General features: G+C 36.9%; 1 long non-coding RNA gene across 1 annotated transcript in view; it reads left to right on the forward strand.

The window, feature by feature from the left end:
* LOC137220014 (uncharacterized) overlaps positions 1-24,206 on the forward strand; it is a 35,518-nt gene that overhangs the window by 9,671 nt on the left and 1,641 nt on the right. The gene's annotated exons all lie outside the window — the stretch shown is intronic.

Here is a 24,206-nt window from a genome sequence, read left to right on the forward strand (position 1 = left end):
CTTACAGCCTAGCCCTGTGGTCTTGGGCTAATCAGTAACCTGCTTAGATACAATTTTCTTCTCTATGAAATAGAAACAATATTATATGCTTTGAAGGACTGCAGGAAGATGAGCTGTAATGTTTATCAAGTGCCTAGTAAGTACCCTGGCCCATAATAAATACTTGGCTAATTGTAGATGTTAGTTTCATTTTTAGTTTTATTTCCAAACATTGCTCTTTACTTTTGGAACTCTAAAATTTGTTTTGAGAGTGGAGGACTTGTTGTTTGGATTCCTCCAACACTCTCTGTATATTCTGTAGTTCTATCCCTACATCATTTATATTAATGGAATAAATGATCTTTGGTCTGGTGATTCCAAGGTGACGAGGAGCTAAGTGGAGGTTCAGTATACACCTGGAAGTATGGATTTTCATGCCCAGTGCAAATGTGGGAAAGGCATTATTCCCACATTATAAAGGGGGTAAAGACCTCCAACTTGAGGAGACTGTGGGTTGAGAGATGAGAGATTTACAGGTACTGTGTTTATCCTACAGGGTACCACAGGGGCTTTTATGTTCTGTAGCAAGAATTTGCACCTTATACCCTTGTAGTTAGAAGTAAAGCATACCACATAACTAATATCTAGTAAGCATTAGAGTTAGAATAAATACCATTTATTTAACGTTTCCTTTGTGTTAAGCATTTTACAGTTACAACATATGGATGGATACTATATTGTAATGGTTAAGAGTGTAGTTTTTTGAGCTGGATAATCCTGGATTGGAGTCTCATCTTTATTACCTCTTTTTTTTTCTGTTTTATTGAGGTATAATTGACAAAATTGTAAGATAGTCAAAGAGTATATCATGATGATTTGATATACATATGCGTTGCAAAAGGATCCTTCCCATCACGTTAATTAATACATCTAACAGCTCATGACACCTTTTTCCTTTTTTTCTTTTTTTGGTGAGAACACTTAAGTTCTATTCTCTCAGAAAATGTTAGTTATACAATACAGTATTATTGACTGTAGTAACTATGTTATACAGTAGCTCCTCAGACCTTATTCATCCTGCAGCCGAAAGTTTGTACCCTTTTACCAGTCTTCCCCTCTTTTCCCCACCCACACCCCAGCCCCTGGCAACCAGTTTTCTACTCTGTTTCTATGAGTGTGGCTTTTTTTCTTTTTAGATTCCATATATAAGTGATATCATTCGTATTTATCCTGTCTGGCTTATTTCATCAGCATAATGCACTCCTGTTTCATCTATATTGTCACAAATGAAAGGATCTCCTTCATTTTTTAAGGCTGAATAATATTCCATTACCTCTTAAATGAGTGACTTTTGGTACATTGTTTACCCTTTCTAAGCCTCAGGGTTTCTTTTCTTCTGTAAAAAAAATATATATATATATATATATATGTATATACTAACAGGTTATTTTCTGATATGTGGAATGTTTGTTGAATCAACAGATAATTAGTTGAGATCATAAATGTGACACTTAGCACTGTATTAACATTTATTAATACTCTCCCTGTTAATTTCTACAATAAATTGTATAATAAGTAACAATAATAATAGTACTACTAGTAGTTTTAGAAAATGCATAGGATGTGCCCGGCATCATATACTGTACTACCCTCCTTCATGTGTACCACAAGTTACATGTGGATATCATCTTCCACGTTGTTTCCTTTAAAGAAAATTGAAGCTCAGCAAGATTGAGTAGCTTGCTCCAGATGTGAACTCAGGTCTGAATCACTCCATATATAGGTTCTTAATGACTCCATGTCTTTAATTCCACATCTGCATTTGTTTGTTGTTGTTGTTTTTAACTTTCCAAGCATCTGATCTGAAATTCCTTTCTCTTTAGGGAATTTTCCACTTTGTGGGTCTTGGTGAGAAACAGAGCCTTCCTCTCGTTATACAAGCTGAACATGTCAGATACACTGTTTACTCACATGCTCAGTCTCCCTTACAGATGGAAAACAGTCGGGCGACCTTGGGTTGGCCAACTGCACCCCTCTCTTGGATTTTGAATGACAAATAAATGATGTAAAGAAGCAAGGCCAGCAGTGCTGGGTCAACCTCCTGTTTCCTGTTCCTGCTTGGTAGCAAGGCCAGCTAGGACTTATAACATCACTTTGGCCTGATCCTATAATTGCAATAGCATAGCCTTGGCTTTCGGTTGTTTAGTCTGCTTCTAGTTACTGAGACCTAACCATAAACTTCCAAAAGTTTCCTTTTCTGCTCAAATTAGCCGTATCTGGTTCCTGATGATTACAAATAAGACCTTTCCTGATATACAATGGTGACCTACTTATCCAGGCAGATGTAACATCGTCCTGGCAGGGACAGAGGGCAGGCAAGTTCCTTGAACAGCTGAACAAGAAGAAAAAGACCTAAGAAGGAAGAATTGAAGCCAGTTCTGCTTGTGTTATAATTCTACCCGCAGCTGCCTCTGTTTCACAGACCACATGCTAAGGACCGTGTCCCTTCCCCTGTAACAGACGAGCAAAGTAGACCCAGGCCTTCCAACCCAGAGACCAGCTGAGCTGTACCGTGGACAATCTAGGATGTGAAAGACTTCACTCAATGTCTTTGTCACTTGACACATTGTTCCTCTCTTTGGGAAGTAGCTTCTTTGTGTGACAAGAATATGCTAAACCAACACTTAAGTGGACAGAGGTGAAAGATGCCAAAATTAGCTACAGAAAAAAAGGCCTAAAGACTTGTATTTTCTGTTATTTGAAGGCGTTAAGACCCCACATAGAATCTGAGTCCTTTAAAGGAAAGTTGTGAATGGCCCAGGGAATGTTGAATTTCCATGTGGCAATATGTTCTTGATCGGTCATGATGATGATGATGGTAGCATCAGTAGCATTTATCAGTGTTTCCTGGGTGAGAGGCACTTTATCCTAATGACCTTTTATCCCCATGATGACCCTGTGAAGTAGGAAATACTGTTTCAGCATCTTCAGGGTTTTTCTTTTCTTTTCTTTTTTTTATCAGGAATTTACCCTAGATCACAGTTGGGTGGTAGGACGACCAGAACTGGACACTAGCCTTTCCTGAATTCCCAGAGTGTGATCTTAGCAGTTGTATTGCCTGATGCAGAGCCATGTAAATGTTGCCAAAGCAATGAAACGTGTACCTATTTCTAACAGATTCTAACTCAGAAGCTCTGGGGTTAAGTGCAGAGCAGTTGAATGTGATTGTCTTTACAGACAGTAGATAACTTAAGAGAAGTTGTTTAAAAGTATATTTGCATATTGCACTACACTGTCATATCTGTGATTGGTTAGCTATTGAGTAACTAACACAAATCCCAATCCCATCTCTAATCTCATTCATCTCTTGTATGATATTTGACCTAATTGAGGCAGTTTTTTTTTGTTCTTTCCCACAAACACGCATCGAACATCCAAAACATGCTTACCATTTGTGAGCATATTCTCTTAGTTATTTAGGAGTTGAGTAAGAGTGAGAGAGAAGGGCTTCCCTGGTGGCGCAGTGGTTGAGTGTTCTGCCTGCTGATGCAGGGGACGCGGGTTCGTGCCCTGGTCCGGGAAGATCCCACATGCCGCGGAGCGGCTGGGCCCGTGAGCCATGGCCGCTGAGCTTGCGCGTCCGGAGCCTGTGCTCCGCAACGGGAGAGGCCACAACAGTGAGAGTCCCGCGTACCGCAAAAAAAAAAAAAAAAAAGAGTGAGAGAGAAAAAGACACATAAATATGAAATACGGTCATCATTTTTTTAATATCCTTTATGTTGTTAATCCCTCTTAGCAATTACTGCCATTCACTCATTTGTATTATTTGGGGTATAGCAGTTTATTCACACAGCATTTTTACATATGGCTTATCATTTGTATTCTATTTTAATAACACTAATAATTATAGACTATTGACAGACTCATCAGACCCTACATATTCATTTCAAAATCATGAAAATAAGGTGGAAAATGAGGTGTAAAATCTATGTGTATGTTTTCATTGGTGGAATGAGGAGCTACCTGAATATCACTCCTTTAGCTTTTCCTTCAAATGGTGCAGTTTTTCGTGCATGCATAGGAGTCACTTCCATTAGGTAAACAGTAGTCTTGAGGGCAAACCTCAGAAGTAGAAACAGGAGAACTTTTCAGTTACGGTAAAATCAAACATATTTTTCTTCAGTAGTGAAAAAAAAAATTCGTCATGAGAAGTTCAACCACCGTGAGTTCCACTTTCCACTTATAGATGCAACTTCTTCCAGAATTCTGAGAAATGTCGGTAGTAGAGAGGGGTGTTGCATACACCTGTTTCATTTCCCTCTGACTTTTCCTTCTCCTTTCTCTATTGACATTAAAATCTATAGTGAAAGCACATAGTAAGCAGTCTAGGACAATTGATATGACATTTGATCTAAATCTCCAAAGTCTATTTTAGATGGGGATGCTGTGAGAGTCACAGGAGGGGAAAAAATCTAGAATTATTCTTATGTGATCAAATGTACTAAAATAACAAAAGCAAATCTTATTTCTAGCTAATAAAATAGCATTTCTTATATGATGTCATATTATGGCAGAAAAGAAATATATGCATCTATTTTCTTCTATATTAAAACTGCTAAGGAGTGGGGACCGATGAACTAAATCAATTGTTTTGGGTTCCAGTTGTAGTTTTTAGTAGCCATCCTTCTTAGCAAGTTTTCAGAAGCAAATGTAGTTCGTTTACTATCACCACTAAATGTGCAATTGTGTAGATTTGTGGAAAAAAGTATTATCAAATATATATACTTTAAAATGACTTGTGTAAATTTATCTATTCATATTATTATTCTCCCCAAGTAAATCAAAATCTACTATATACTGTTTTTTTCTTCTATAGCTTAAAAGGGGAATGTATGTTGAAACTTATTCAAATATTTATTAGGTGTCTACTAAGTGCTAGGCACTCTACTAGGCAGTAGAGATGTTGTATTAGAGGTGGAAAATGTCCTTGACCTCCAGAACTGATACTCTTGTAAGAGAAATACTGGGTCAAACTAAGTCAACAGTTTCTTTGCTACAGAGCTTTTTACGAGTCTTGTGAATTATGAGTTTCTGATAAGGAGATGTAGTGGACAACAGATCCCAAATTTATTTGAAATCTTTTCCTTCATGGACTGTCTCATAGGATTTATGATCCACTGAACACACCTTGAGAGACACTAGTATTCTGCAGTGGTTAGTTAATTGTTTTCTATTAAACAACTATATACTGAATCCATGATATTATTGTCTGGATTTTTTGGAGGATACAATGATGTACATGGCCACTGTGATGATAAGGGGGTCCAGTTTAGTTAAGAAGAGAAACCACAGGAGTTATAACTTAATGTAACAAAGAAACACATATACATATATTTATATGTAAATTACTATTTATATAGTATACAATGTCTTCTGAAGAAGATAGAGTTGTTTGTAACTTGGGATCTCGCAGGAGGTTTCACAGAGAAGGTAGACCCTGAGCTGGGCAGAATTTCAGTAAGTTAATTTGGTTCTGACCGTACGATAAAATCAGGTATTTGCACTGGTCAATCTGACCTTGATGGAACAGCATTCCATTTGCAGGGAACAGTGTGATCAAACATGCAGTGGTGGAGATGGCCAGATTGTAATATTCCAGTACCTGGAAAGTGTTGGAACATCTGCTTTCTCCACGGTCTAGAAAAGTGAATCTCAAGTGAAATGCACGTATAATGGAGGCCAGTGCTCTTTGCTTTGTACACTGCTTTGATTCTACAACATGCAACAATGTAGTGATCTGTTTCAGATTGTCATTATTCGAGAGGGTTCTTAGTAACAGGAGTGGAAAAGGAAGACCTCTCTTCCTGTGTTTCTGCCCTATGCTCTTAAGCCAGAAAAGGTACCAACACCACTGACCTGACCTTGTCTCAGGTATCTATCAGGATCTACTAGAATCATTCTAGTAAAAGGTAACTAGATGTCCAAAGGACTTAAAACATACACTATAACCTTTGTATACTTTATATACCTGGTGAAACAAAAATGTCACCTGAGTGGTCCCCTTCCCGAGAAATACCAGTATGTTTTTCCAGTGCATGGCAGAACTTTGCAGGTAAAACTGGGATAAAGGCGAAGAACAGTCTTAAAATTCTAGTCCTTGAACAGCACCTAACACACAACAGGTTTTCAATAATCTTAGCAACAGTATTCACAAATAATGACCATCAGCGTAACTGCTCTTTTGTGCCAAAATACATTACCATATTACTTTTTTTCCTTCAGCTTTACAACTTGGGTTCTATTATTGTTTCCATTTTACAGATTAGGAAAGTGAGGCTCAGAGATGCTAAGTCACTTGGGCAAGGTCACAGAGCTTGTAGGAGATAAACCTGCACCCTTACTGTTGGATCCTACAAACCAGACCATAATTTAAGTCCTTCAAAATATACCTCAGAACATTTGAGTAAATTAATGAATAAATCCTCCTAGTCAGACTGACCAGATCATTATATTAGGTTCAGCTATAAGTGGAGGAAAGTCATAATCATAGTTGGACAGTTAATACAGTAATTTACTTGCTTTGAATTTTCTAAATGATGTTTAGCTGGTAGTTTCATGATGATAACCATCGAATAAAAACAGGCATATTTTGGTGTTTGGAATAAGATCTCATATTGAGTAAAATACATATTGATTCCTAGACCTATATGATGTGAGTAACAGATGACATTGAGATGTCATCTCGAAGTACTCCTGTGTAGTTCATCATGTCAACCCAGCTAATAATTTTAGAATGTTCAGAGTGAATAATATATGCAGCCATAAAGCATATTTCTAATCAATGCAAATAATATTTTTCCTATGCTAAACCCAGAGTTAAGTTATAACACGCATCATAAGATTAATGGGCCATTTTTTCTTCATCACTTTGCTAAATTACTTAGTCTGGAAACCATTCAGAAGGTTGCGAATTGGAGCTGCGCAGTAGTAGTGAGACTGTGCCTCTGATGATGAAACTATTTCCACCCCGACCCCTACTGCTCCCTTCTTGGGAAAGAAGGCAACATTTCTCCTAGAAAAAGTCACAGGTTTATAAGCTGGCTTGTATAATACGTTTGAAGGAATAGTGTGTCTTTTAAGCAGAGCCTATCTCGGCATATAAAATAATTTTTACCTGCCATTTAATGAAATTAACACTCACTTTGAGGCTAGGTCTTTTGCCATTTGACTCCTGGATCACGTCTATGGATATATTTTTTTCTTGAGACGAAGTGTGAACCCAGTATAGTGTCCATCATTCGGTGTATCTAGCTGATGTACATCATCTGAAGCACAAGCTCCCTGAGGCCAGGCACTTTATCTGCTCTATCAGTGTAGCCCTGATGCCTAGTGTCTAGCTTTTGGAGATTCTTAATAAACATTTGTACTGAATAAGGTATGTATATGGTGAGCAAAAGTTGGCTTCCCATTTTACAGTCAAGAGTATCCCACTCATGTTCTGTGAACACTGGATAGCAGAATCTTACTATGTTATTTTTCTGTTCCCTTTGCAAGTTTCCTGAAAGGGCATTCCTGTCCTTAGAATGTCCATCTCCTCCCATCTTCCTGGAGAATAACTCTTCTTTCTTAAATACTTAGCCCCATTATTGACTCTTTAAGATTGAATGTATTACCTCCTTACAAACAGGAAAATGCAGTGCTTTTTTTTTTTTTTCCGACAATTTATCACCAGAAAATTATTCTAACACCTGAAATTCTGGACCTAAAATGCCTGGACTAGTGGTTCTCAAAGTCTGGTACCCAGATCAGCACATCAGCTGCACGTAGAAATTTTTAGAAGTGAAAGTCTTGGGCCCTGCTCCAGACCTACAGACTCGGACACTCTGGGGGTGGGGCCCACTACCTGTTTCAGCAAGCTGTCTTGGTGATGCTGATGCATACTCAAGTTTGAGACCCACTGCTTAGACCTAGAACTTAAGGTTTAGGCTTTGGACAGATCTGAGTCCTAAACACTACTGAGACACTGGAGTGACCATGAGCAAGTTACTTCTGGGAACCTCTTAGCATCTGTGTGCCTTGCTTAGCTAATAGTGATTTTAATTAATTAGAATAATGCACACGGTGTACTCAAGAGAGTAACCAAAGCATACTTTATGTTCCATAAATTCTAGCTGTTTACCATTATCATCAATCAGAGCTTACTGCCACATCCTGAAGACATTCTTCTAATAAGTGTAATAATGTGGTTTGTAAAATTAACAGCTTAGAAGAGCATATTACGAAGTTCATCAGACAGGGTCTCAGCAGGAAATCAGGGGTACATCAGTAAGGATAAATTGAGCCCAATGTAGAGAATCAAGAGAGAGTGTAGTGCCCTGGGTTCAGTAAAAGTGTGGCTACTTTATAGGAGGTGAAAGAGAAAGGAAGCCTTGCTGGAGAGAGAGTCCTGCCCAAAGATGCTGTGACGCCCCACAGAGAAGCACTATACGTTAGTTGGGGGATGCAGCCAACTCCCAGCAATTTGGCAAGAATTAATACCCTAACTTCACTCCCCTCCTTCATTCCCTACAATCGTCTATTGGTACTCTTCATTGGTGAGCCAAACAGAAGCCAGAGTAAGGACACTTACTAAGATAGGCCATGCAAGCCATCCATATAGAGTTGGGTGGAGAAAGGATGTGGAAGGGCAAATAGGACATATTTCCCGCAGGTGGTGAGCGAGCTGTAAAATCACTCACCCTTCTAACATCATTGCCATTGCAGGAGCACGGAGGAGCAAGTGGTTAGTTCTGACTTGGCAGATCCAGGAGACTGCAGGACAGAACTGGTATATGAGTTGGGCTTTAAAGGTAGATTTGAATTTTAATGGAGAGTATGGAGTAAGAAATGGTGAAGAACCAAGGGAAAGGGAGATTCATTGCAAATGGAGAAAAGAAAAGTGGCATAAAGACAAGAAAAGTCAAGACTTATGGAAGAGATAGCAAATACTCTGCGTGTGACTGGAGCAGAGAATGGGTAGACGAAGGCTGGAAGTTAAGATGAAGTCATCCTTGAATAACATTAAAGTTTCCTCCTTTAACCTCAATTTCCACCTTCTACTCCCTTCATTAACATTGGAAAATTAAAAGTGAATTTGACTGGGCTGGTGACAATGGCAGTATGAAGCAAAGAGAGGAGAATAAGAGTAAAAAATTTAGTAGTACCTTGGTGAAGCTGGGTAAATGATGGGTGATGATGTCACGTCAAAGCATGGGCAAGTGATTGTGACAAATATAGGCTTATTTCTTGACTATATGAATTCACTTAAGGTACTTAAGCCCTCTAGGCTGCAGTCTCCCAACCTGTAAAATGGGGATAAAACCTCGCTTCCTCCAGGGTTTCTGTGAGGATCTAATGAGAAATGGAAGTAAGAGTTGAGTCCAGTAATCAGTTTTTAATACATATAAACTAATGTGAGGATAAGGGTAAGAATACTTGCTATCATTTATTGAATACTTATTATGTGTCCAATATTGTGCTAGTCTATTTACATATCTTTTCTCACTTAGCTTTCTTTTCTCTTATCTGCCTTTCTATAGGCAAGAGATAACTGATGGTTCAGTTATGAGGAAACCCAGTTGTGAGGAAAATGTCAGAGGGAAAATGTACCAGAAAGTTAATTCCTAATGGATCTGTCAGCCTTAAACAGAGCATGTCTGTGCTAAAATGTGTAAAATATCTGTGCTAAAACTACTCAGTTGGACAAGTTTTGATAAAGTATTAACTTAATGAATAGGCATAAACAGCTTGGAGCTTTCTGGAGGGTATGTGGTAATATTAGTATTGGTGTGATGACTTTTGAAAGTTCTATGGCGTATAGAAGTCAAAAAGAAGACCCGGAAAGGGGTCTCTGAAAGTTATTGGGGAAGTCTGACTAGTAAGACTCCAAAAGGGAGAATCAGTAAGAGGCCAGGTTATTCATAGGCCTTCTAAGAATGTGTCCACAAGAAATATTTACAATGATTGGATGCCGGAATAAAGGAGAACACTGGCTCCATAAATGGTAACTTATTTTACACAAACAGGCTAATGATAAAAATAATGAAAATCTGATGGATTTTTGAGAGTTTCATTGACCAAACTGAGACAGAAGTGCATAACAGCTAGATGCTCATAGTTTTAATCAGTTCCCTTTGGAGTCAAGCAAAGATAGCACCTGAAATGGTAAGGGACGTTTATGCAAGGTCACAAAGATTTTTGGTGGTGCATTTGGGATATAAACCCATTTCCATAAGAATTCTTTCAGAAGTCAAATGTTTGCTTGTCAAAAATAGCATGAACTTACTTCCAGGAAAAGTTCTTAAGAAAAAATAATTTGAGTAATGAAGAACACTGATGTAACAGTTAATTTAAGAACCCAGAAATAGAGGTAAAGAGTAAAGCAATTATGGGTTAAGAGTCTGCATAAATTCCCCTGGAAGGGGGATATGGTCAGAGATGGCAATTTGAAAACAGCGAGTCACCAAAAGTAAAAGTTTAAATTACAAGCTGTTTTGGGGGTCTTCAAGAGAGATTTTATAGATTGAACAACAACAGCAGCAAGGATAAGGTATAACGCTGTCATGTAGACTGCAGCCTGAAAAGAAAGCATTGCAGAAAAGCCACATCATCCTGAATTTATATTTCCGTGCATTTGAACAGATTGGAGAGCAGTAAAGTTGCTTTAAGAGCGAGTGATTTAAGTCAGCCAGCTTGTGAATAATACGAGATATTTTTGCATTTACATTAACTTATGTCCATAAATAACAAACTTTAACAATGAACAAAATCCATAATCCTGATAATGCTAAGAAAACTGGAAAGATACCTTTACCTTGAAAAGACAGGATAAAGAAGACAGCATAGAAATTTAGGGAGACGGCAGTTTTGGAAAAATTATATTAACAGTTATTAGCTGCTACAGCTTTGAAATGTGATGATTTAAAGAAAGAAGTAGACTGTTGATTTCTAAAAGGTAATGTGTTGGCTGAAAGAGAAGAGAATCTTGTTGAGACCTAAAGTGTTCTTTTAAGGATATATTTCAATGTCATTTCAAAAAATAAACACATTTCCCATAACAAAACAGTGAGGTTAATGGAATAATGCAGGTGAAAGCTTTTTGGCCCGAAGGAGTTCCATCCTTTGGAACAAAGTTTTATTGTTGAACACACCATGACCCAGGCCTGTGAGTGCCAGCACAGTGGCTGTTTTTACAAGATCTGGTACAATATTCACAGTAGTTCTGGCCTTAGCACTAGGCAAGGATCATTCTTTTTGTATCTTCCTGATTGCTTCCTCTACAGAAGTGGGATAATCCCTCCTCTTCTAAACTGGAAAGTAGTTTCTTCCCTCAATAAAACTAGTTTCTTCTCCAGGTTGAGCTTTTCCAACTCTTAGAGGTCTAAAATGAATGATATGAAACATACTATATTTGCATCTATTTTTATTTAAGAGTTATCTAAGGAGATTTATCTAATTAAATAGGAATTTCCTAACAGATGCCAAAATAAACAATCAACAAGTTTTCTTTAAAGATCATATATATTATATAACAAGATCCACCTAAGAGTTAAAATGTAAGTAGGTATACAATTTAACTATTTGAAGATAATTTTTCTTCTTACCACTGAAGCAATAAGCAGGTAGTAGTACAATTTGGGGAAAACAATATTTCTGGCTTTTGTTTGTTTTATTTTAATTTGTGATATTCATGAGATCTTTTGTGAAGCCTTTGGGTATATAGTAAAATTCATGGGTTTTTAACTTTGTATTGACTCGTATTTTTGTAGGTTTTAAATTTTTCTTCTGGCTTTAATTTATTCTATCTCCTTTTACTTTTTCATTTAGAAATAATGTATTTTTCTCAGGATTGCAATCTCAGTGCAGTCCTCTACTTTTCTATTTGTTGGACGTTCTCTTAGACGTCTACATTTTTGTCTAGTTAGTACATTTCTAGTTTTTTATACAATTGATAAGAACTCTTTAATCTTATGAATTCTTTATATTTTCTCTTTGGAGACAAGATTTATGGGGATTTCCTTGGGCTTAAACTAGAAAGAAAAACGAATTTGCATATGAAATGTTGAAGACTTTGTTACAAAGTGGGTTAACATTATATGTATGTTTGAAATAAACTACTTCAACCAGAGCATCTAGCTGTTAACCTCCAGATTAATATCTATCATAAAATATGTGCATGCTTCCAACACATGGCATTGCCTCCTATTACTGCATGTCCAGGAGAAATTGTTTTGTCTTGTAGCAAAAGGCATTAGCTCTTTGCACATTTTTTTTTTTTTTAATGACAGCTATCCAAAAATCAAGCTGAACCCTTGTATGTGAGGACAGAAAAGGACAATTTTTAGACAGGTCTAATATCCAGTTGTACCTTTCAGTCACTTAGAGAGAAGGCTTAGACCCCAGAAGCCCAAAGTCACAGGTTTTTTAGGATTATGGTGGTATATACCTCCAGTTTATAGAAAAAAAATGCGTTGTAGAAAATCCAAGTTAAATTAGGACTAAAATCCAAGTTAAATCTAGAACTAAAGTTTTACTGCCCCAAATACTTGTAAACTCTAGGTTACTGCTCTGTTGTCCATTTCATCAGTTGCAGAATATTCAAGTTAGTCTTTCAATGCTAACAAGAACTTAAAAATGCATTATGTCTAAAAGCAGAACGTGATTGCCAAGCCAGATCTGCGCATTACCTGAGAGTTTGGGGGGCCACCCAAGCGGCATCTACTTGTTTGCTACTGACCTTCAGTTAGACTTGCTCAAGAATTGTTACAATGTAATAACATACACCCTTATGTACTCTTGAGTTTATTGAAAACACACAGCAAATGTGCACACACACACACATACACACGAGCACACCTGCACGCACCTACTCTAGAATTTTAAGAGTCAGAACTTTTTATTTGCTTCTGCATTAAGATGGACCCTGTATTTCCTCAGCATGCTAATTAGAAACTCTATAAACAATTCAAAACCAGCTTCTTAAAATTCTGTTTTACAAAAATTGATGTTAAATATTGTCCTCAGAGAGTTCTTCTCTGACTTTTCAAATTGTTTTTTTCTCCCTTCATGGGATAAACAATTAGGGTTTCTTTTTGTTTGTTTTTTATCTCTCATTTTAAAAAATTCTATCTTAAAAGCTGATTTATTATTTCTTCCTTAGCATGGATGACATGGGAACAAAGATGATATTTCATCAGTCTTGTTTTTATTTAAGTTGAAAGGTTATATATTTCTACTATCTACTGCAATAATGCTAAATATTTTTATAGTGCTTGTAAATCTTATGACATTATTTTTTTAGTTTGTATTTAAGGCATTTACTCAAAAGGGACCATATGCCTCAGTTCATGTCACTCTATCATCAGTGTGTATGGTCACTCTATTTTCTAATACTTTTAAGATTGGTTTTGGCCCCGATGTTCCTCTGCCAGATTTATTTCCTTTATTTTCCCCTATATAGCACCATTTGGGCCATTTAATATGTAATTTCCCAACTCACCTTTCATAGTTATTTTAAACATATGTATATATTTGAAATACCGAATTGTTTTGTATTTTCTAATTTTTGCAAAAGTAGTATCGACTAAAATCACATCCTATTCTTTTATTTTTTCTACACAAAAGTATTGTTTTAAAATGTGTCTGTGTTGCTCCATAGAAATTATTGCTTCTGGCCACTGTCTAATATTCCACCATATGTTAATACCATGTTTTGCTTATCCATTACCCTGGTGATACATACTTAGGCTATTTTCAACACTTTATGTCCGCCATAAAGCATTAATACACTCTTTCCACATGTCCCCTTGAGTAACAGTGCAGAGTAACAGTGCAGCCGTGGAATGGCTGAGGTAGAAGTCATATATATGCCTTATTTCACAGATTCCTCCCCAGAATAGCTGTACCATTTTCCCCTCACCAGCAATACTTGGAATTTCTCTCTTGCCATATCCTTTGTCACCACATGCTGTTAATCTGCATTTTTAAAAATTAAGTTATTTATTTTTGGCTGCATTGGGTCTTCGTTGCTACACTCAGGCTCTCTCTAGTTGCAGTGAGCGGGGTCTACTCTTCGTTGCGGTGCGCAGGCTTCTCATTGCAGTGGCTTCTCTTGTTGCGGAGCACAGGCTCTAGGCGCGCGGGCTCAGTAGTTGTGGCTCCCAGGCTCTAGAGTGCAGGCTCAGTAGTTGTGGTGCGCAGGCGTAGTTGCTCCACAGCATAATTTGCATTTTAACTTCTGGAAATTTGGCATGTGTGGATTCATATGAAGTAAGGTGTTTTAATTCTGCATTGCTCTGATTCTAGAAAAGTTAGGTCTTCATATACTTTCTTGCTATTCATGTTTTCCATTCTATGAATTGCCTATCATGACCTTCGCTCATTTTTCTATTGAGTATTCTGTGTCTTTAGAGATGTAGAAGTTTTTGTATTCAGATGTTGAGTCCTTTATTGGGTTTTAGATAATGTATATGTCTTCTACCCATCAACTGTTTTTCAGTCTGACTTTGGTATCCTTTATTGTACATAAAATTCTAATTTTTTATTAAAGTATAATTGATTTACAATATTATGTTAATTTCAGGTGTACAACATGGTGATTCAATATTTTTATGGATTATGCTCCATTGAAAGTTATTATAAAATATTGGCTATATTCCCCATGCCCTACAATATATCCTTGTATCTCATTTATTTTATACATAAGTTGTCTGCACTTCCTAATTCCCAGTCTGTCTCTTGCCCCTCTCGCTTCCCTCTCCCCACTGGTAACCACTAGATTGTTTTCTATATCTGTGAATCTGTTTCTGTTTTGTTGTATCCATTCATTTGTCTTATTTTTTAGATTCTACTTATAAGTGATATCATTACAGTATTTGTCTTTATCTGACTTATTTCACTAAGCATAATACCCTCCAGGTCCACCTATGTTGTTGCAAATGGCACAATTTAATCATTTTTTATGGCTGAGCAGTGTTCCATTGTGTATATATGGCACGTATTCTTTATTCATTCATCTGTTGATGGACACTTAGGTTGCTTCCATATCTTGGCTATTGTAAACAATGCTGTTATAAACACTGGATGTGGGTGCATGCATCTTTTCAAATCAGTGTTTCTGTTTTCTTCAGATATATATGCAGGAGTGGAATTACTGGATTATATGGTTGTTCTGTTTTGTTTTTGTTTTTATTAACATCTTTATTGGAGTATAGTTGCTTTACAATGGTGTGTTAGTTTCTGCTTTATAACAAAGTGAGTCAGCTATACATATACATATGTCCCCATATCTTCTTCCTCTTGTGTCTCCCTCCCACCCTCCCTATCCCACCCCTCTAGTGGCTACATCAGTTAACATTCCCACCAACAGTGTACCAGGGTTCCCTTTTCTCCACATCCTCGCCAAGGCTTGTTTGTTTTGTTCTTTTTTATGATAGCCATTCTGACATGTGTGAGGTGATCTCTCATTGTGGTTTTGATTTGCATTTCCCTGATGGCTAGTGATGTTGAGCATCTTTTCATGTGCCTGTTGGCCATCTGTATGTTTTCTTTGGAAAAATGTCTATTCAGCTCTTCTGCCCATTTTTTTAAATCAGATTTTTTATATTAATAAATTTATAATTTTAATATAGTTAAATTCATCACTTTTGCTTCATACAATGTATGCTTCTTTATTTTTCAAAGATCTATTTCATCTCTTACCCTGAAATCACAAATATATTACCTTGCAATTTCTTTTATTCTCTCTAGATTTTATTTTTCACATTTAGATATTAAAACTATTGTATTTTAGTTTTGTACATTAGGTGGAATTATATAACATAATGGTTAATAGAATGATTTCTGTGGGGTTTAAGTTCCAGCTCCACCATGTACTTCTTAGGCTAGTCATTTTATCTCTCATACCTCAGTTTTTCCACCTGTAAAATGAGGATAATAGTTTATGCCTTGTGGATTTTTTTGTGAAGATTAGGTGAGCTATATAGGACTGGGTACAACATAAGTGATATCACTAGGTTAAGATCCAGTCTCATATCTCTTTTTAAAATGAGACTGTTTCCCCAAAACCTGTAATTCAACTTCCTCCATTGGACTATGATTCCATCTCTTTCATGTGCCAACTTCCTATCTGTATATAGCTCTATTTCTAGGCCACCTGTTTGATTTGTTTTCTTGTTTGCCGTTTCTTCCAAGGGCATCACACAGTTCTTATCTATCATGACTTCCCAATATATCTTGTATAGAGCACATTCTCCATTTTGAGCTTATTTTTCAAAACTACCTTAGCTGTATGGAGAACTTTATTCTTCCAGATACATTTATTTTATTTTAATGTTTTTATAGGAGATAGAGCAATCTGCTCTTTTTTTTTCTTTTCGTTTTTTTTTGGCTGCGTTGGGTCTTCATTGCTGCGTGTGAGCTTTGTCTAGTTGCAGCGAGGGGTGGGGCAGGAGGCTACTCTTTGTTGTGGCGCACAGGCTTCTCATTGCAGTGGCTTCCCTTGTTGCGGAGCACAGGCTCCAGGCTCGTGGGCTTAAGTAGTTGTGGCTCGTGGGCTCTAGAGTGCAGGCTCAGCAGTTGTGGTGCACCAGCTTAGTTGCTCCGTGGCATGTGGGATCTTCCTGGACCAGGGATTGAACCCATGTTCCCTCCATTGGCAGGTGGATTTTCAACCACTGCACCACCAGGGAAGTCCCCCAGATACATTTTAGAATCACTTTTTTATGCTGTCCCTCAAAAAAAAAAGAGCTTGGCCTTTTATTACAGTTGCATTTAATTTTATAGATTAATATAAGGACATTTATATTATTATAGTAAGTCATCTCATCCATACCTGTGATATATATTTCTTTTACTCATGTGTCCTCTAGTAAAGTTTTCATTATGAAGATTTTCTGCATAATTTATTAGGTGAAACCCCACACTCTCTATAGGTTTTGTTACTATGGTAAATTCATCTTGTATTGTATCTAGATATTGATGCTATGGAGGAACACAATTGATTTTGGTGTATTAATTTTTTTCCAGCCCCTATGTTGAGCTCTTTTCTTAGATTTAATAGCTTATTGATTTCCCTTTGTTTCCAATGAAATACATAATCAAAACAATCTATAAATATGACATTTTTATCTATATTCTTCTAAACCTTCTCTCTCTTTCTATTTCTCTCAATACACAGCTCCAAAAAGGTTGGTTCCAATAGACCAGTAATGTTAGAAATCTTTATCTCAATTCTCTCCTTAAAGGAAATGCTAATTTTTAAAAAAAATTAGTAGTATAATAATTTTTGTTAGTGTATACATGTGCCATGTATTTTTGGTATATAGCCTTTATCAAGGAAAGATAGTTATTATTTGGATCTAGTTTTATAAAATTTACCCTACCCAATAGATTTTGAACCTCATGGGATGCTTTTTATCTCTTCTATCTAAAAAGAATGATGATATGATTTTCTCCTTTTATGTAACTAATACAGTGAATCACATGATTTGACTGGCTGATACTGAACCAACCTTGCATTCTCAAGGATAAACCCACTTGACCAAATTGTATTATAGTATAGATTAGCTTTTGCTGTATTACAAACCACCTCAAAACTTAGTGGCTTAGGGAGATCAGCTTGGTGCTTTGTGACCACCTAGAGGGGTGGGATAGGGAGGGTGGGAGGGAGGGAGACACAAGAGGGAAGAGATATGGGAACATATGTATATGTATAACTGATTCACTTTGTTATAAAGCAGAAACTAACACACCATTGTAAAGAAATTATACTCCAATAAAGATATAAAAAACAAAACAACAACAACAAAAAACTTAGTGGCTTAAAATAGCAATTACTTGGCCATTTGGGACTGGATTCATCTGGGTAGTGTTTTACTTTTGGTTTTATCTGGGCTCCTTCATGCAGTTTTAGTCAACTGATGGATCAGCTGAGTGAGAGCTGGTCTGAGACAGCCTCACTCACAGGTTTGGTGGTTGGCATGGACAGTGGGAGCACCTGGTCCACTTGTCTTCAGAACCTAGTGGGCTAGTCCTCGGCAACTGAGCCATCAAGCTCTTTTGCTATTGTCTCATCATGTAGGTTGAGTATGCCAAACCCAGTCCTGCTGAAGTGGTGACTCAGGAATGAGGGTGTCAGAAGGGGATTGTACCATAATTTTTGAAACATCCTATCCAATGTTTTTAATATACCTTAAAACTCTGTGGAATAATATTGTATTTAGGTTTTTGACTTATATTTTTAATAAGGAAAATTTGATAGTAATGTTTTTTTATATTGCCCCTGTTTGGTATAATATTCTTCTTGCACCTGTAGCCCCATTATTCTAGCTTGGGGTACTTAAAATGTATTGAAGGGGATAGAAATGAGTATTGCATCTTAAATAAAATAGTCTTGGACAAGTGGTTCCCACTTATCACTGAGGTTGTTCAAAAGGCTGCACTCTCGCAGTGGACTATTGAACCCTTATGCACACCAAGCATTACATCTCACTTATACCTTACTAGCATTCTTGTGCTGGTGCCTTGATTTTAATTTAAAAAGTAATAAGTCCTTGAAAAAATAGAAAGTAAGAAGCAAAAACCCTCCATCACCCTAGTCTCTTTCCCTCACAGGGGAAGCAACTATAAAGTTAAGATGTCAATTAAAAAATATTTACAAGATGAAAATGATGCTTAAAAGTCCTTGGGGGCATTTAATCATTGAAGGGTATGCTGAAGAAGGTAAGTAACAGTTTGACCTCCAATCCAGAGACTATTGGCAATAAGTGTAAACAGTGCTCTAACAACATGGCCTGATAGAACTATAGAACTAAAGGAAAAGCTAGGATTAGGATTATTGGGCCCAAATTCACATTTTTCATAATGAAGAACCTTAAAATCATGAAATATTGACTGATCTCTAATTCTAAGTCATTCCAGAATGCTATTTTCTATGTCGAGGAGTGGAGTTTGAGAGAGAAATAAGAAGGAATAAAGTCCAATTTGGTTTTAAAGAATCATGGAGAAATGAAGATTATTTCTTTCATAATTTCCCTGTAGATAGAGCTCTTCTATGACTGACTGTTTCACTAAAGCAGGGAAATACAGGGTGTTATCCAGAAAATCATATCAGTTTACTTCAAGTTAGTCCTCTTCTGGGCAAACACATCTTTAACTTCATTTGTATTATATAGTATTTTAAATTATGAATTGTTTTGTCTTCTCAGGTCAGTTTCTTTTAGCCACGTGGGTTTGTTCTCTGTTTATTCCTTCCTCCTTCCCTCTCTTCCTTCTTCTCTCCTGTACTCCCTTTTTTATTAGTGAATTGGAAAGACGATTTCCTTATATATGCTAAACTATGCAATAGCAAAACCCCAAAATATAACTAACGTTTTATGAAGAAGACAATAACGAAAAAAATTATAGTGGAAAAATCTTAGGAAACTGGAAGGAATTTGGGGGTCTTTCTGTCTCGAAGTAGATTTGGAATGTGAATTTCAGGTTCTCTTTTTTAATGCAGGGTTGCTAGTTGAGCCTTTATTTTGTTTCCAGAAAAACAGTCAGCTTACATATTTTTTTAACAAGGTTTTCTTCACCTTTGGAAATTAGTAATGATTAAAAAGAATATTATACAGTTAAGTGATGTCTAATTTTTTTCCTCATGAGTTCACCGTACTTCAGGTTATAGCCCTGATCTGTTTAATCCTCCAACAATCCTGAGAGGGAGCAAAGGGGCAGATGTTCTTTCCTCATTTCACAGATGAGAAAACTGAGGTTCAAAGATTCAAAGTGAGGTTAAGTGCTTCTGCCAAGGTCATTCTCTGAGGTGAAGCCGGAGCCGGGAATAGCACCTCATCCTCTTGTTTTCTCTCATGTGATTCTCCATCCGCTGACCCACTCTGACTATAAAAACGCACTGTACCAGGCCTCACACAGTCCCTGAAACGTCCTTTTAGTAGGACACGATGGTAGTGACAAGATTGAACAGATATAAAGAATGCTGTAATAAAGGACCTGTCTTTTTTGTTGACTCCATCCCATAAAATTCCACAGCCACGCTGCATGAGAAACATGAGACATCCATTAAGATCATGTTCCCATTAGTTCCCAAAATCTAGCTAGAACTAGATTTTGCAGAAATTGAAGACACATCTTGTGGCCTGACTGCTGAAAATGAGTGTCTCAGGAGTCAGAGAGGCATTGCTGCTCAACGAAGTCAAGAATGCCCTTTGCTAATTGTTTCTCCTCCATTTCTGAGGGAATTTAAATTCATGATCGGCACCATATATTATACTTCAATACTATTCACCATCCATCTTGTACGTATTTGCAGGAAAGAATGTTGCCCAAGTCATTATATCCCGCCATGATTCACAGTCGTATGACCTTAGGTGGCAGCTCAGCAGGAGCTTACCGGTGCCTTAAATCATCCCTGTTGTGGACATACAAGAGCGTGACCTCTGACTTCCCAAGCTGTCTCTTCATGAAATGAAAATGGAACTGAGAGTTTAGGGGAAAGTTTTGAAAGTGTCTGGCTCTTGTAGTCATCTAATGAGGTCCTCATTTCTAGCTGCTAAGCATGCCCTTTAATTGGTGGTCACTCGAAAATCAATGATAATATAACTGTCCAACTCTTTGGAGCTATTTTTCTCTCTGCTTTCTATCCTGCAAGTACACGATAAAAGACACCACCCATTCAGCCATTATCTTGTGTTACTTACTATTCAGAGATCAGTCTTCCTTTATGTGCTCCTTCAGGAAAGACCTGGGTTGTATTTTTCACTTGCCTCTCAGGCAGAGCGTAGAGTCCTTGGCACAGATTAAGTCCTCAAAAATGTTAGATGAGTGGATGGGTGGGCAGTGGATTGCAGCACATGAGCAACTACAGTAGCATTGTGATTTTTTACTGTACATGACAAGGAAATGACCTCAGTTGGGGAAATAAATGCCTAGCACATATGCCACCACTTTCCCCTTCCATCTTCATTACAGTCCTTACTAATCTATTATGACATTTTTTCCCATTGGGTCTAGACATGACCTCAGGATCCTTGTAGAATATAAACAGTCCTGTGCAATGTAAACCTTGTATAATGTAAACAATGCTTTACTGTTTGATTTGAGTTGGGACACGAGAAGAACCCTATTTTCCGTCCATAACATAGACGTTGGGAATAATAGCTAATGCTCATGTAAACATACAGATTCATAGGATAGAAAAAATAATTTTTAAGAAATGACCTAGTACAGACTCAGGGGGAAAATATATGTTAACTTGATTATAGAAATTTGGTTCAGCCACTCAGCTTCAACCTTCAAAAATCATGTCACTTTTTATTTTAAACCAACATATGAATCCAAGGTATAGCAAAATAAACCATTAACCTTGCAGAACAGGGCCCTTCTAGATACGATCTCGTTAGGACCTGATCCTCCATGGTTGTATCTACACAGAGGGGTAATGCCAGGTCCCCTACTGGGAAGTTGAATTGGAGGAAGAGATAGACATAGAGGTACTATGGGTAATTCTAGACTGACATGGTCATCAAGAAGTCCTATGAAAAATAATTTCTGGTGAGTATAGAGTAAATCAGCAATGAGAAATGGAGAAGACTGGAATTAAGTAGACTCATCACTAGTCCATGGTTATTACCAGTGTACCAGTTTAGCAATGAATTACTCAAGGTAATTGATGCTAGGTAGTCTAACAAACACTCCTGAAAGCCAAGTGTCTTAACTTAATAAATGTTTATTTCTCTTGTCAGAGACCAGTGTGAATTAGGTGGTTCATTCTTAGCAGATTGCTTTCAAGTAGTGAATCAGGAACCCATGCCCCCTCCACCTTGAGGTGTTGTCTTAAATGCATGACTACCTAAACTACAGCAGAAGGGAACATGGGCAATCATGCATAATATCTCCTGGCCAGGCCTGAAAGTGGTAGACCCATACCCTTTCAACAAGAATGCAAAAACTTGACCTCTGCCTGGCTCCAAGGGAGGTGAGAAAAGGTCATTGTTCTGTGTGTCCAGGAAGAGGAGAATGAAATGCATCTCACTGTGTCATCCATAGCTGAAGGAACCGAACCTTCCAGGGTTAAAAAAATATTGTGTCTCTTGAAAGAGATTATTTTAGACTTAGTGAAATGGATTTGATGCTAGAGAACATGTGACATCATACATTTGACCTTTTTGAAATGATTTACGTTATATCAGCTACATTTTAAGTCCAGCAACTGTAACCAAAAAAAAAGAAAAAAAAACCCTACTAATTAAGGCAACTTTGCAGATTGATGGCATTAGATTATCAATTAAAATCTCAGTTTTAAACCAGATTTTTCCTCTAAATAGTGATCCAAAGAACACTAGTTTTAGGGTCAGTCTAATTAGTCAGACAGCCTTCTGATTGTTTAGTGCCTTCACTTGAAGTTTGTTAAATATTTTGAATATCACCTATGCTCCCATGGGACATTAGTGAATGTGAAGTCAACAAAAAAGAAAAAAAAAGTAAGAAAAAGGATTTTGTAGTAAAATAAACTTGAGAAATCCTGGGTTCAGTAAATTTAAACATGTTTCGTGACTGCAGGACTTTTGAGATGTGGAATGAGCTATAATGTGCTCTGTGAATTTCACTGTTAAGTAGAGTTTGGTCTGAAGTGTTTTTCAACTTTATTTGGCTCTACAACCCTTTGTCAGTGGAACATTTTAAAGGACTCTCTGTTTCTAGCAACTTTGGAAAATGCTGTTCTGGTCTCAGTTAAGCCCTTGAAATCTTAGCATTTGGAAGCTCATCCAATTTCTGGTACAGAAATCTACCATGTATCCATGCTATAGGCTCACTCAGCTGTGGATGAGTATTTTGATAACAAAATGCTCACTACCCATAAATCGGCTGATTCTATAGTCGGAATGCTGGTCTGTTAGGAGGTTTTAACCTTTTAAGTGCCTTTTACTATTAGAAAATTTTAAGTTTTAAAATTTTGTCTATTGGACCTAGATCTGACCTCTGGATTAAGATACGTCCTACTCAAGTAAAAGAATCCTTATTTTTCAAGGATGATTTGTACATGAAAAAAAAAATCCATATACTTAAAATCATCTGTAAATAGTGACTGAAGAGTAATTGAAAATACGTTTGAAAATAATTTTCATTTGAAATTTATGTCAAAATATGTTATTATATAAACGAATCCAGTATATTTTCTCTTATAGCCAGTAAAATTTAGGTTAAATTTTAATTACGCACAAGTGCCACAATTAAAAAAAAAGAATTACATTTTGTTTTGAGTGATTATTTCAGCAAAACTGGTTTATGGAACAGTAAACTGTCCTTCACTGCATGTTCAATGTTAGCAGCTCAAACAGGCTAATTCTGGTAAAAATTCAACTGTTTTCCAAGGCCTTCTCTTAATTATTTGATACTCAATTGTTTTTTCTTTTACTTCTATTGTATCTCTTTTTTAAATTGTTAACTACACATCCTCATTTATCAATGGCTTTGTATGTTTAACCAAGCAGATCTCTGGTATTATTTACAATGGCTTCATGATATTATATCTTTAAAATTCAGAATTTCACTTTAAAGTTGAATTTTATTTCTATTATACGGTATTATGTTTATGTTATGAATCCATCAGTGAGCAATTTGCTGAAACAGGATGAGCAATTTGCTGACTTAGAAGGGCTGGAATCTGTAGACACCTTAGGATGTAGATAACGAATAGTTGGATGACAAGAAACCCTGTTATATGAAAACAGGAATAATGAGTGTTCCAAATCTTATCTTTTCGGTTCTTACTTTTCTCCAAAGGTTAGCTCTAGAGTCCTTAATTCTCCATTCAGTATTAAATTATTGACTATTTTGCCACAACTACTGAGCCTGCGCTCTAGAGCCTGCAAGTCACAACTACTGAAGCCTGTGTGCCACAACTACTGAACTCCATGCACCTAGAGCCTGTGCTCTGCAACGAGAAGCCACCACAATGAGAAGCCTGCACACCACATAGAAGAGTAGCCCCCGCTCACCGCAACTACAGAAAGCCCGCGTGTAGCAATGAAGACCCAACACAGCCAAAAATAAAATAAATACATTTATTTTTTAAAAAAGTGGATGTATTTAAAAAAACCCCAAAAGGTCCTACTGTATAGCACAGGGAACTATATTCAATATCCTGTGATAAACCATAATGGAAAAGAATATGAAAAAGAATGTAT

This window comes from Pseudorca crassidens, chromosome 2 (assembly GCF_039906515.1).
Source record: "Pseudorca crassidens isolate mPseCra1 chromosome 2, mPseCra1.hap1, whole genome shotgun sequence".
NCBI lineage: Eukaryota > Metazoa > Chordata > Mammalia > Artiodactyla > Delphinidae > Pseudorca > Pseudorca crassidens.